We start from the raw sequence: 13,431 nt of genomic DNA, 5'->3' as shown, positions 1-13,431 counted from the left end.
AAGAGGAACTCCAAAGAATACTTGGAAGATCTTACGAAGAAGAGAAATAAGATTTCTACTTCAGGTATACATGTTATAGAAGTCAACCTCTCTATTTCTTCATCGTGGATATTAGATACCGGATGTGCTTCACACATTTGTACTAATGTATAAGCGCTGAGAATAGCAGGGCATTGACGAAGGGTGAGATAGACCTACGAATAGGCAATGGAGCACGGGTTGCTGCTATTGTTGTAGGAACTTACTATCTATCTCTGCCCTCTGGGCTTGTACTAGAATTAGATGATTGTTGTTATGTGCCTGCTTTAACTAAGAACATTATATCTATTTCTTGTTTGGACAAGAAAGGTTTTTCGTTTATAATAAAGAAACAAATGTTGTTCCGTCTATTTAAATGAAATGTTCTATTGTAGTGCACCTTTGATAAACGGACTCTATATTCTAGACCTTGAGAGCCCTATCTATAACATAAATACCAAGAGGTTAAAGTCAAATGACCTGAACCAAACCTATCTCTGGCACTGTCGCTTAGGTCATATAAATGACAAGCGCTTATCCCAGCTCCATAAGGATGGTTTGCTGGACTTATGTGATTTTGAATCATATGAGATATGCGAGTCATGCCTACGAGGCAAGTGTTAGTTAGAGCCCTAGAGCCAATCATTTGATGATTGTATGGACTCATTGTATCATATTCTTGTATATTAATAAAGGTATTTGGATTTTGGTTATTATACTTACTTGTATTGGTGCCAAATAAACTAAGTATAATAATGTCCTTGAGTAGATGGTTCTCACCTATATCAATCGGTTAGTTGAACCGATAGTGAGATGATATAGGGAACACTACTCTTAATCATTCCTAGTCGAGTATTAACATTCAGGGACAATGTTAATACAATAAGACTAGCATGTAGGTCAACTCGATGACTTGATCTCACAAGTCATGGATATAGAGATATCAAGTGGACACATGGGTATACATTAGAGAATGTATACTGAATGACCCGCCATGAGAAAGTATCATGGATCGTTATATGAGTGTCATATACTTTCTCATGTGGCTATTAGTATGATTACTAGTCCTTAGACCTGAAGTCACCATGGTTCCCTACATAAGGAGTTATGTACTTTGGTTTCGTCAAACGTCACCCGTAACTGGGTGGACTATAAAGGCGATTACTGGGTATGTAACAAATTATGCGGAGGGATGTGAGTGATGTAGATGGGATCTATCCCTCCTATATGACGGGAGAGACATCGGTATTCTTGATAGAGTGAGACCACGAAGTGCATGGCCATGCCCAAATGAGTCAATATGAGATATTGAGCTCATTTGATTTAGTGAGTCTACTTGGAGTTCAAGATTTAGATTGGTCAGAGGATGACACGGTCTATGCCTCACATTGATCAATCTAGATGTCTAGGATAGAAGGACACTCGTCATATATTGTGAAGAGTCACAATTAGTAGTCACAAGGTGATGTCGGATCTCGACATTCTTGTAACTTGGGTAGTAATGATGTGTTGCTAGATACCGCTCATTACTTATGCTCCTAAATGGGTTTAGGGCATTGCCAACATTACAAGAACCTATAGGGTCACACACTAAGGACAATTAGATGGAGATTTGGTTCATATGATGAACCAAGAGGATTAGATTCATTTGATGAATCAAATTGGATTAAAAGTAATCCTAATTGGGCTAATTGAGTTGGACTCAAGTTGATTCATGTATTCAATGAGTCTAATTTAGATTATGACTTATTAAATCAATTTAATTTAATGAATTAGATTCATTATATTAAATTGGCTCGAATCAAATGGTTGGATTAGATCAACCATGGTAGAGATTGGGTCAAGTTTGACTTGACTTGAGAAGGAAGACCAAAGGTCAATTTTAACTTGACCTTTTGCCATCTCATTGGTGAGTTGGCATTAGGTGGACCAATGATGATGTTCCACATCATCATGGTGTGCCACCTCATGGGAGTTACATACCCATTCTCTTTAATGAGGCATTAAATGAGAAATGGGGGTTACTCTTGGAGAGGTGGCCGGCCACTTTAGGGGGTTAATGAAATTCATTTTCATTGAACTCCTCATTCGCTCCTTTCTTCTTCCTCAAGCTCTCCCTCTCCGTCTCCTCCTTGCTTGGCCGAATCTTACCAAGGTGATAGCACACCTTTGTGTGAGGTTTTCTCCACCTACGTGTCCGTGTGGATACTTCTAGAGGACCAACGCTTGACGGTCTAGAGATCCGGCAATTCCTTGGATGAGCGGGAACGCGAAAGGGCACGCTTCAAGGTATACTTCTTATCACATAGATCTAGGAGTAGATCTAGATATTTAAAAACTCGTACTCGTAATTTTTGTTCGGTTTTCTTTGCACGGATCTACGGCTTTGGGTGATTCGGGGTTTCTGCGACGCGAAAAGCGGTTTTCGCGGCCATGTAAGGCTTGTACGAGTTTAATTTTTGGTTTTATGAAAACTAAACCTTCTGTGATTTTCTATAAAAATTTAGTTTTTTATGTTTTTATGGATAATTTTTCCGTAGAAGCGAAGCACAAGTATCTCGGCACTTGTAGGCTTCGGCTACCGGGAAGTTTTTCCTTAAACAGCTTCGTTTTGCCCCAAATCCGTTTGGGACAGCGGGCTTGGGTGCCATTAGATCGCAAAGGAGCAACTCATGATGGTTAGATCGTGGGTAGGGGTACTGCCCCTAACCCCGCAAGGGGATTTGCTCCGCGATTGCACCCGAAATCGCTAAAAACGAACCTGCCGGGAAGATTTTTCCGAAACGGCAATGTCTCGACCCAAATCATTTTGGGACAGCGAGTTTGGGCGCTGTTGGATCGCAAAGGAACCCTCGCGATGGTTAGATCGTGGGTAGGGGCGCTGCCCCTGGCCCCGCAAGGGGATCCGTGTCGTGATACCTATCACTACCTCGATCACATGTATTGTTGAATCTGCCAAAGCAGAGCAATACATATTATCTTGGTAGGGTACGGAGGGACAATCTTGGTCCCGCCTATCAACGCATGGGTGAATACAAACTCAATTAGATTGAGTATTCCTAGTTGCTCGGTTAGATCGAGTCAACTATAGGCATTCTTCCAACGGTTGGAAAAGATAGGTCAAAATCACATCTATATTAACTCTCGGGCGTATTAGCCAAAGCTAACTCGAGTTTTAATATAAATGCGGATATTGATTTTATAAACAAGAGTTGCATAGAGATGTAATTGGTAATCGTTACCTACCGATCATACTAAGTCTTGGGCGTATTAGCCAAAGCTAACTCAAGGGTTAGTATGATGTGGATCTTGTCCCACATGAATTATAAAATTCAGTGGGAGCATCATTTAGTTAAAGGCCTAATTAAATGATTAAGAATATGATATTTATTTCTGCTAATTTTCTGTTGTAGATAACCATGACGTCGAATACGAACTCTTTCTCCCTGCGTTCTGTCCTTAAGAAGGACAAGCTCATGCAAATTTCTGGTGATGCAGGGAACACCCGAAATAGTTCTCACTTGGAACGTAAAGCATGCGTCGAGCAGCCCATTCCGGGCTCCTCCCGCCACCGCCACGCCTGAGGCGGGATCCTTACAAGAAGCATCAAGATGACGCATTAGATGTGTCCTGTCTAATGCTCGCAACCATGAACTCTGAGCTTCAGAAGCAACATGAGTTGATGTGTGCTTACTATATGGTTGAACATCTTCGTCAACTATATCAAGGACAAGCAGGGCACTGGAAGAGGAACTTCACAGGATACCTGGAAGATCTTAACAAGAAGAGAAATAAGATTTCTACTTCAGGTATAAATGTTATAGAAGTCAACCTCTCTATTTATTCGTCGTGGGTATTAGATACCGGATGTGCTTCGCACATTTGTACTAATGTACAAGCACTGAGAAATAGCAGAGCATTGACAAAGGGCGAGATAGACCTACAAGTAGGCAATGGAGCACGGGTTGCTGTTGTTGCTGTAGGGACTTATTTTCTATCTCTGCCCTCTGGGCTTATACTAGAGTTAGACGATTGTTGTTATGTGCCTGCATTGACTAAGAACATTATATCAATTTCTTGTTTGAACAAGAAAGGATTCTCGTTTATAATAAAGAACAAATGTTGTTCTGTCTATTTAAACGATATGTTCTATTGTGTGAACCTCTGATGAACGGACTCTATATTCTAGACCTTGAGAGCTCTATCTATAACGTTAGTACCAAGAGGTTCAAATCGAACGACATGAACCACACCTATCTCTGGCACTGTCGCTTAGGTCATATAAATGACAAGCGCTTATCCAAGCTCCATAAGGATGGTTTGCTGGACTCATTTGATTTTGAATCATATGAGATATGCGAGTCATGCCTACGAGGCAAGATGACCAAGACTCCCTTTAGTGGGCACAGCGAGAGAGCGACTAATTTGTTAAGACTCATACATAGTGATGTATGTGGCCCTTTCAATGTCGCTGCTAGAGGCGGTTATAGATACTTCATCACATTTACTGATGACTTCAGTAGATATGGTTATGTGTATTTGATGACACATAAATCTGAATCCTTTAAAAAGTTCAAATAATTCAAGAATGAAGTACAGAACCATCTTGGCAAGAGTATTAAGGTACTTCGATCAGATCGAGGTGGTGAATACTTAAGCCATGAGTTTCGTGACTACTTAGCTGAGTGTGGGATTTTATCTCAACTCACTCCTCCTGGAACACTACAGTGGAATGGTGTATCCGAAAGGAGAAATCGTACCTTATTAGATATGGTACGATCTATGATGAGTCACACAAATCTTCCAACATATCTATGGGGATATGCTCTAGACACGACAGCTTTCATTCTCAACCGAGTTCCATCCAAGGCCGTGATAAAGACACCATATAGGATATGGACTGGGAGAGATGCCCAGGTGTCTTTCATGAGGATTTGGGCCTGTGAGGCTTACGTACGACGTCAAGTCTCAGATAAATTAGGACTCAAATCCGACAAGTGCTATTTCATCGGATATCCCAAGGAAACTAAGGGATATTACTTCTACATTCTCAGTCAGCACAAGGTAGTTGTGGCAAAGACTGGGGTCTTTCTAGAAAGGGACTTTGTTTCTAGAAAAACTAGTGGGAGCGCGTTCGATCTTGAAGAAGTTCAAGATGCAAACAATAGCACTGATGCCTCGATGGAAATTGAACTGGAACCACAAAGTGTTGTGGATGATGTTGTTCCACAAGGAGTTGAGGAATAACAACCGGTTCAAGTAGACATACCTCTTCGCAGGTCTGATAGGGTACGTCGTCAGCCTGAGAGATACTCATTTCTCTTGTCTGACCATGATGACGTTATGCTCATAGAGGATGAGCCTACCACCTATCAGGAAGCTGTGATGAGACCAGATTCCAAAAAATGGCTAGAAGTCATGAGATCCGAAATGGAATCCATGTACACCAACCAAGTATGGACTTTGGTTGATCCATCTGAAGGGGTAAAACCCATTGGGTGTAAGTGGGTCTTTAAGAGAAAGACTGACATGGATGGACTTATCTATAAGGGGCGCTTGGTAGCTAAAGGTTTCAAGCAGATTCATGGTATTGACTATGATGAAACATTTTCTCCGGTGGCGATGTTTAAGTCCATTCGGATCATGCTTGCTATTGCAACCTACCATGACTATGAGATATGGCGGATGGATGTCAAAACCACGTTTCTGAATGGAAACCTGCTCGAGGATGTGTACATGACACAACCTGAGGGTTTTGTAGATCCTAGCAGAGTATGCAAGCAGCATAGGTCCATTTATGGACTAAAGCAAGCTTCTCGGGCTGGAATCTTCGATTCGATGATGCAATCAAGCAGTTTGGTTTCATCAAGAACGAAGATGAGCCTTGTGTCTACAAGAAGGTTGTAGGGATATAGTTGTCTTCCTCATATTGTATGTGGATGACATACTACTCATTGGGAAGGACATCCCTATGCTTCATCTGTCAAGACACGGCTAGGGAGTTGCTTCTCAATGAAGGACTTAGGTGAGGCATCCCACATTCTAGGGATACAGATCTATAGAGATAGATCTAAGAGATTGCTTGACCTAAGTCAGAGTACATACATTAACAAGGTACTCCTACGGTTTGCCATGCAAAACTCCAAGAAGGGATTTCGATGTCACATGGCATGAGTCTTCGAAGACTCAAGGTCCCTCTTCTAGAGAGAGAGACCGCATGGATCAGATCCTTATGCCTCGGCCATAGGATCGATCATGTACGCCATGCTATGTACTCGACCCGATGTCTCGTATGCTTTGAGCATGACGAGCAGATACCAGATCGGTGAAAGTCAATGGATAGCGGTCAAGAATATTCTTAAGTACTTAAGAAGGACTAAAGAATATTTCTTAATATATGGAGGCAATGATGAGCTAGGCGTAAGGGTTGGTGATGCTAGCTTCCAACCAACCGTGATGACTATAGATCGCATCGGGGTTCGATTTTGCATTAATGGTGGTCTGTCGATGGAAGAGTTCGAGCGAGGATACGATGGTGATTCTACATCGAAGCGAGTATATTCTGCATCGAGGCGAGAAAGGAGGCGATTGATCCGCAAGTTCATCATCGAACTTGGGTGGTTCCTAGCATCGCTAACCCAGTTGAGCTCTATTGTGACAACAATGGAGCTATAGCACAGGCGAAGGAACCTCGCTCACACCAGCGGACCAAGCACATACTACGGCGCTTCCATCTCATTCGAGAGATTATCGATAGAGGAGATGTGAAGATTTACAGAGTACCTACAGAGGCTAACATCGCAGATCCCTTGACCAAGGCTTTGGCACAGAGAAAGCATGATGGTCACACTAGGTCATTAGGCCTTAGAGCCTATACTGATTGGCACTAGTGCTAGTGGGAGATTGTTAGTTAGAGCCCTAGAGCCAATCATTTGATGATTGTATGAACTCATTGTATCATATTCTTGTATATTAATAAAGGCATTTGGATTTTGGTTATTATACTTACTTGTATTGGTGCCAAATAAACTAAGTATAATAATGTCCTTGAGTAGATGGTTCTCACCTATATTAATCGGTTAGTTGAACCGATAGTGAGATGATATAGGGAACACTACTCTTAATCATTTCTAGTCGAGTATTAACATTCAGGGACAATGTTAATACAATAAGACTAGCATGTAGGTCAACTCGATGACTTGATCTCACAAGTCATGGATATAGAGATATCAAGTGGACACATGGGTATACATTAGAGAATGTATACTGAATGACCCGCCATGAGAAAGTATCATGGATCGTTATATGAGTGTCATATACTTTCTCATGTGGCTATTAGTATGACTACTAGTCCTTAGACCTGAAGTCACCATAGATCCCTACATAAGGAGTTATGTACTTTGGTTTCGTCAAACGTCACCCATAACTGGGTGGACTATAAAGGAGATTACTGAGTATATAACAAATTATGCAGAGGGATGTGAGTGATGTAGATGAGATCTATCCCTCCTATATGACGGGAGAGACATCGGTATTCTTGATAGAGTGAGACCACGAAGTGCATGGCCATGCCCAAATGAGTCAATATGGGATATTGAGCTCATTTGATTTAGTGAGTCTACTTGGAGTTCAAGATTTAGATTGGTCAGAGGATGACACGGTCTATGCCTCACATTGATCAATCTAGATGTCTAGGATAGAAGGACACTCGTCATATATTTTGAAGAGTCACAATTAGTAGTCACAAGGTGATGTCGGATCTCGACATTCTTGTAACTTGGGTAGTAATGATGTGTTGCTAGATACTGCTCATTACTTATGCTCCTAAATGGGTTTAGGGCATTGCCAACGTTACAAGAACCTATAGGGTCACACACTAAGGATAATTAGATGGAGATTTGGTTCATATGATGAACCAAGAGGATTAGATTCATTTGATGAATCAAATTGGATTAAAAGTAATCCTAATTGGGCTAATTGAGTTGGACTCAAGTTGATTCATGTATTCAATGAGTCTAGTTTAGATTATGACTTATTAAATTAATTTAATTTAATGAATTAGATTCATTATATTAAGTTGTCTCGAATCAAATGGTTGGATTAGATCAACCATGGTAGAGATTGGGTCAAGTTTGACTTGACTTGAGAAGGAAGACCAAAGGTCAATTTTGACTTGACCTTTTGCCACCTCATTGGTGAGTTGGCATTAGGTGGACCAATGATGATGTTCCACATCATCATGGTGTGCCACCTCATGGGAGTTACATACCCATTCTCTTTAATGAGGCATTAAATGAGAAATGGGGGTTACTCTTGGAGAGGTGGCCGGCCACTTTAGGGGGTTAATGAAATTCATTTTCATTGAACTCCTCATTTACTCCTTTCTTCTTCCTCAAGCTCTCCCTCTCCCTCTCCTCCTTGCTTGGCCGAATCTTACCAAGGTGCTAGCACACCTTTGTGTAGGTTTTCTCCACCTACGTGTCCGTGTGGATTCTTCTAGAGGACCGACGCTTGACGGTCTAGAGATCCGGCAATTCCTTGGATGAGCGGGAACGCGAAAGGGAACGCTTCAAGGTATACTTCTTAACACATAGATCTAGGAGTAGATCTAGATATTTAAAAACTCGTACTCGTAATTTTCGTTCGGTTTTCTTTGCACGGATCTACGGCTTTGGGTGATTCGGGGTTTCTGCGACGCGAAAAGCGGTTTTCGCGGCCCGAAAAACCCAACAGCAAGATGACGAAGACTCCCTTTAGTGTGCACAGCGAGCGAGCGACTGATTTGTTAGGACTTATACATAGTGGTGTATGTGTCCCTTTCAATGTCGCTGCTAGAGGCGGTTATAGGTACTTCATCACATTTACTGATGACTTCAGTAGATATGGTTATGTGTACTTAATGACACATAAGTCTGAATTCTTTGAAAAGTTTAAAGAATTCAAGAATGAAGTACAGAACCAGCTTGGCAAGCGTATTAAGATACTTCGATCAGATCGAGGTGGAGAATACCATAGCCATGAGTTCCGTGACTATCTAGCTGAGTGTGGGATTCTATCCCAACTCACTCCTCCTGGAACACCACAGTGGAATGGTGTATCCGAAAGGAGGAATCGTACCCTATTTGATATGGTACGATCGATGATGAGTCACACAGATCTTTCGACTTACCTTTGGGGTTATGCTCTAGACACTGCAGCTTTTATACTCAACCGAGTTCCATCCAAGGTCGTGATAAAGACACCATATAGGATATGAACTGGGAGAGATGCCCAGGTGTCTTTCATGAGGATTTGGGGTTGTGAGGCTTACGTTAGACATCAAGTCTCAGACAAGTTAGGACCCAAATTCGACAAGTGTTACTTTATTGGATATCCCAAGGAAACTAAGGGATATTACTTCTGCATTCCCAGTCAGCACAAGGTAGTTGTGGCAAAGACTGGGGTCTTTCTAGAAAGGGACTTTGTTTCTAGAAAGACTAGTGGGAGCGCGTTCGATCTTAAAGAAGTTCAAGATGCGAGCAATAGCACTGAAGCCTCGATGGAAGTTGAACTGCAACCATAAAATGTTGTGGATGATGTTGTTCCACAAGGAGTTGAGGAACAACAATCAGTTCAAGTAGACATACCTCTTCGCAGGTCTGATAGGGTACGTCGTCAGCTTGAGAGATACTCATTTCTCTTGTCTGACCATGATGACGTTATGCTCATAGAGGATGAGCCTACCACCTATCAGGAAGCTGTGATGAGACCAGATTCCAAAAAATGGCTAGAAGTCATGAGATCCGAAATGGAATCCATGTACACCAACCAAGTATGGACTTTGGTTGATCCACCTGAAGGGGTAAAACTCATTGGGTGTAAGTGGGTCTTTAAGAGAAAGACTGACATGGATGGACTTATCTATAAGGGGCGCTTGGTAGCTAAAGGTTTCAAGCAGATTCATGGTATTGACTATGATGAAACATTTTCTCCAGTAGCGATGTTTAAGTCCATTCGGATCATGCTTGCTATTGCAGCCTACCATGACTATGAGATATGGAAGATGGATGTCAAAATCGCGTTTCTGAATGGAAACCTGCTCGAGGATGTGTACATGACACAACCTGAGGGTTTTGTAGATCCACAGCGTACTAGCAGAGTATGCAAGCTGCATAGGTCCATTTATGGACTAAAGCAAGCTTCTCGGAGCTGGAATCTTCGATTCGATGATGCAATCAAACAGTTTGGTTTCATCAAGAACGAAGATGAGCCTTGTGTCTACAAGAAGGTTGTAGGGGATATAGTTGTCTTCCTCATATTGTATGTGGATGACATACTACTCATTGGGAAGGACATCCCTATGCTTCAGTCTGTCAAGACCTGGCTAGGGAGTTGCTTCTCAATGAAGGACTTAGGTGAGGCATCCCGCATTTTAGGGATACAGATCTATAGAGATAGATCTAAGAGATTGCTTGGCCTAAGTCAGAGTACATACATTAACAAGGTACTCCTACGGTTTGCCATGCAAAACTCCAAGAAGGGATTTCTGCCGATGTCACATGGCATGAGTCTTTCGAAGAGTCAAGGTCCCTCTTCTAGAGAGGAGAGAGACCGCATGGATCAGATCCCTTATGCCTCGGCTATAGGATCGATCATGTACGCCATGCTATGTACTCGACCTGATGTCTCGTATGCTTTGAGCATGACGAGCAGATACCAGTCAAATCCAGGTGAAAGTCACTAGATAGCGGTCAAGAATATTCTTAAGTAATTAAGAAGGACTAAAGAATATTTCTTGATATATGGAGACAATGATGAGCTAGTTGTAAAGGGTTATAGTGATGCTAGCTTCCAGACCGACCAGGATGACTATAGATCGCAGTCGGGGTTCGTGTTTTGCATTAAAGGTGGTGCTGTGAGCTGGAAGAGTTGACGGGACACGATGGTGATTCTACGGTAGGCGAGTATATTGCGCATCGAGGCGCAAAGGAAGGCGATTGGATTCGCAAGTTCATCAGAACTTGGGGTGGTTCTAGCATTCCGACCCTATTGAGCTCTATTGTGACAACAATGGAGCTATAGCACAGGCTCACCAGCGGACCAAACACATACTACAGCGCTTCCATCTCATTCGAGAGATCATCGAGAGAGGAGATGTAAAGATTTGCAGAGTACCTACAGAGGCTAACATCGCAGATCCCTTGACCAAGGCTTTGGCACAGAGGAAGCATGATGGTCACAGTAGGTCATTGGGGCTTAGAGACTACACTGATTGGCACTAGTGCTAGTGGGAGATTGTTAGCTAGAGCCCTAGAGCCAATCATTTGATGATTGTATTATGGACTTATTGTATCATATTCTTATATTAATAAAGGCATTTGTTTGGTTATTATACTTACTTGTATTGGTGCCAAATAAACTAAGTATAATAACATCCTTGAGTAGAAGGTTCTTACCTATATCAATCGATTGGGTGAATCGGTAGTGAGATGATATAGGGAACACTACTCTAAATCATTCCTAGTTGAGTATTAACATTCAGGGACAATGTTAATGCAATAAGACTAGCATGTAGGTCAACTCGATGACTTGATCTCACAAGTCATGGATATGGAGATATCAAGTTGACACATGGGAATGCATTGGAGAATGTATACTGAATGACCTGCCATGAGAAAGTATCATGGATCGTTATATGAGTGTCATATACTTTCTCGTGTGACTATTAGTATGACTATTGGTCCTTAGACCTGAAGTCACCATGGTTCCCTACATAAGGAGTTATGTACTTTGGTTTCGTCAAACGTCACCCATAACTGGGTGGACTATAAAGGCGATTACTGGATATATAACGAATTATGCAGAGGGATGTGAGTGATGTAGATGGGATATATCCCTCCCATATGACGGGAGCGACATCGGTATTCTTGATAGAGTTAGACCACGAAGTGCATGGCCATGCCCAAATGAGTCAACATGAGATGTTGAGCTCATTTGATCGAGTGAGTCTATTTGGAGTTCAAGATTTAGATTGATTAGAGGATGACACGGTCTATGCCTCACATTGATCAATTTAGATGTCTAGGATAGAAGGACAATGTCACATATTGTGAGGAGTCACAATTAGTAGTCACAAGGTGATGTTGGATCTCAACATTCTTGTAACTTGGGTAGTAATGATGTATTGCTAGATACCGCTCATTACTTATGTTTCTAAATGAGTTTAGGGGCATTGCCAACGTTACAAGAACCTATTGGGTCACACACAAAGAACAAGTGGATGGAGATTAGGTTCATATGATGAACCAAGAGGATTAGATTCATTTGATGAATCGAATTGGATTAAGAGTAATCCTAATTGTGCTAATTGAGTTGGACTCAAGTTGATTCATGTGTTCAATGAGTCTAATTTAGATTATGACTCATTGAATCAATTTAATTAAATGAATTAGATTCATTATATTAAATTGACTTGAATTAAATGGTTGGATTAGATCAACCATGAGAGAGATTAAGTCAAGTTTAACTTGACTTGAGAGGAAGATGAAGAGTCAAGTTTGACTTGACTTTATGCCACCTCATTGGTGAGTTGACATTAAGTGGACCAATGTTGATGCTCCACATCATCATGGTTACTTAAGTGAAGTGCCACCTCATGGGAGTTACCAAGAGTTGTGACTCTTGGTATCCCATGGAGGTTACAAACCACTTAATTAGATGAAAAGAGTTTCATTTTGCAAGTGTAACTCTCATTTAAGTGATCTTCCTCCTCCTAAGCTCTCTTCTTGCTCCTTCTCTTCTCTTGGTCGTAGGTTTCAAGCAAGGGAGAAGAAAGGAGAGTGAATCTAATCCAAGAAGAAAGGTTAGTGAAAGTCACATAGAAATTTTAGAGGAGTGTGTTCTCTTCTTTTCCTTTCTTCTTCTTTCAATCCTACCCGAGAGCCCTAGAGAGTGCTAGCACACTTGTGGTGCTCTCTTCTCCATCCTTGTGTGTTAGAGAACACATCTTGTTCGTGTGGATACTTCTAGAGAGTTGTCTACGTTGACAACTTCGAGATCCGGCGTACCGTTGGACGAGGGGGATTTGCGAGGGCACGCTTCAAAGGTATAACTCTTATCTACTGTAGATCTGGAGTGTGAAACTCGTATTCGTAGTTTTAGAAATTTTTCTTTGCTCGGATCCGTTGGCTTTGGGGCTTTCGGGGTTTCCGCGACGCGAAAACGCGGTTTTCGCGGCCCGAAAAACCCAACATTTGTTTCAATTGCTAAGATGATTGAAGACTCAGTGGTGATAGATAAATGATTATAGGATACAATGAATACCCAAATAAAATTAGTAATGTAAATGCTCAAACTTGATAAAGAGATGGAAAATATTAACAAACCCTTCTCAGTTAGGATACAACAAGGCAACAAACCATCTAAAGGAAGGGA

This window comes from Zingiber officinale, chromosome 3B (assembly GCF_018446385.1).
Source record: "Zingiber officinale cultivar Zhangliang chromosome 3B, Zo_v1.1, whole genome shotgun sequence".
NCBI lineage: Eukaryota > Viridiplantae > Streptophyta > Magnoliopsida > Zingiberales > Zingiberaceae > Zingiber > Zingiber officinale.
Note: the sequence above shows the minus strand (reverse complement) of the source record.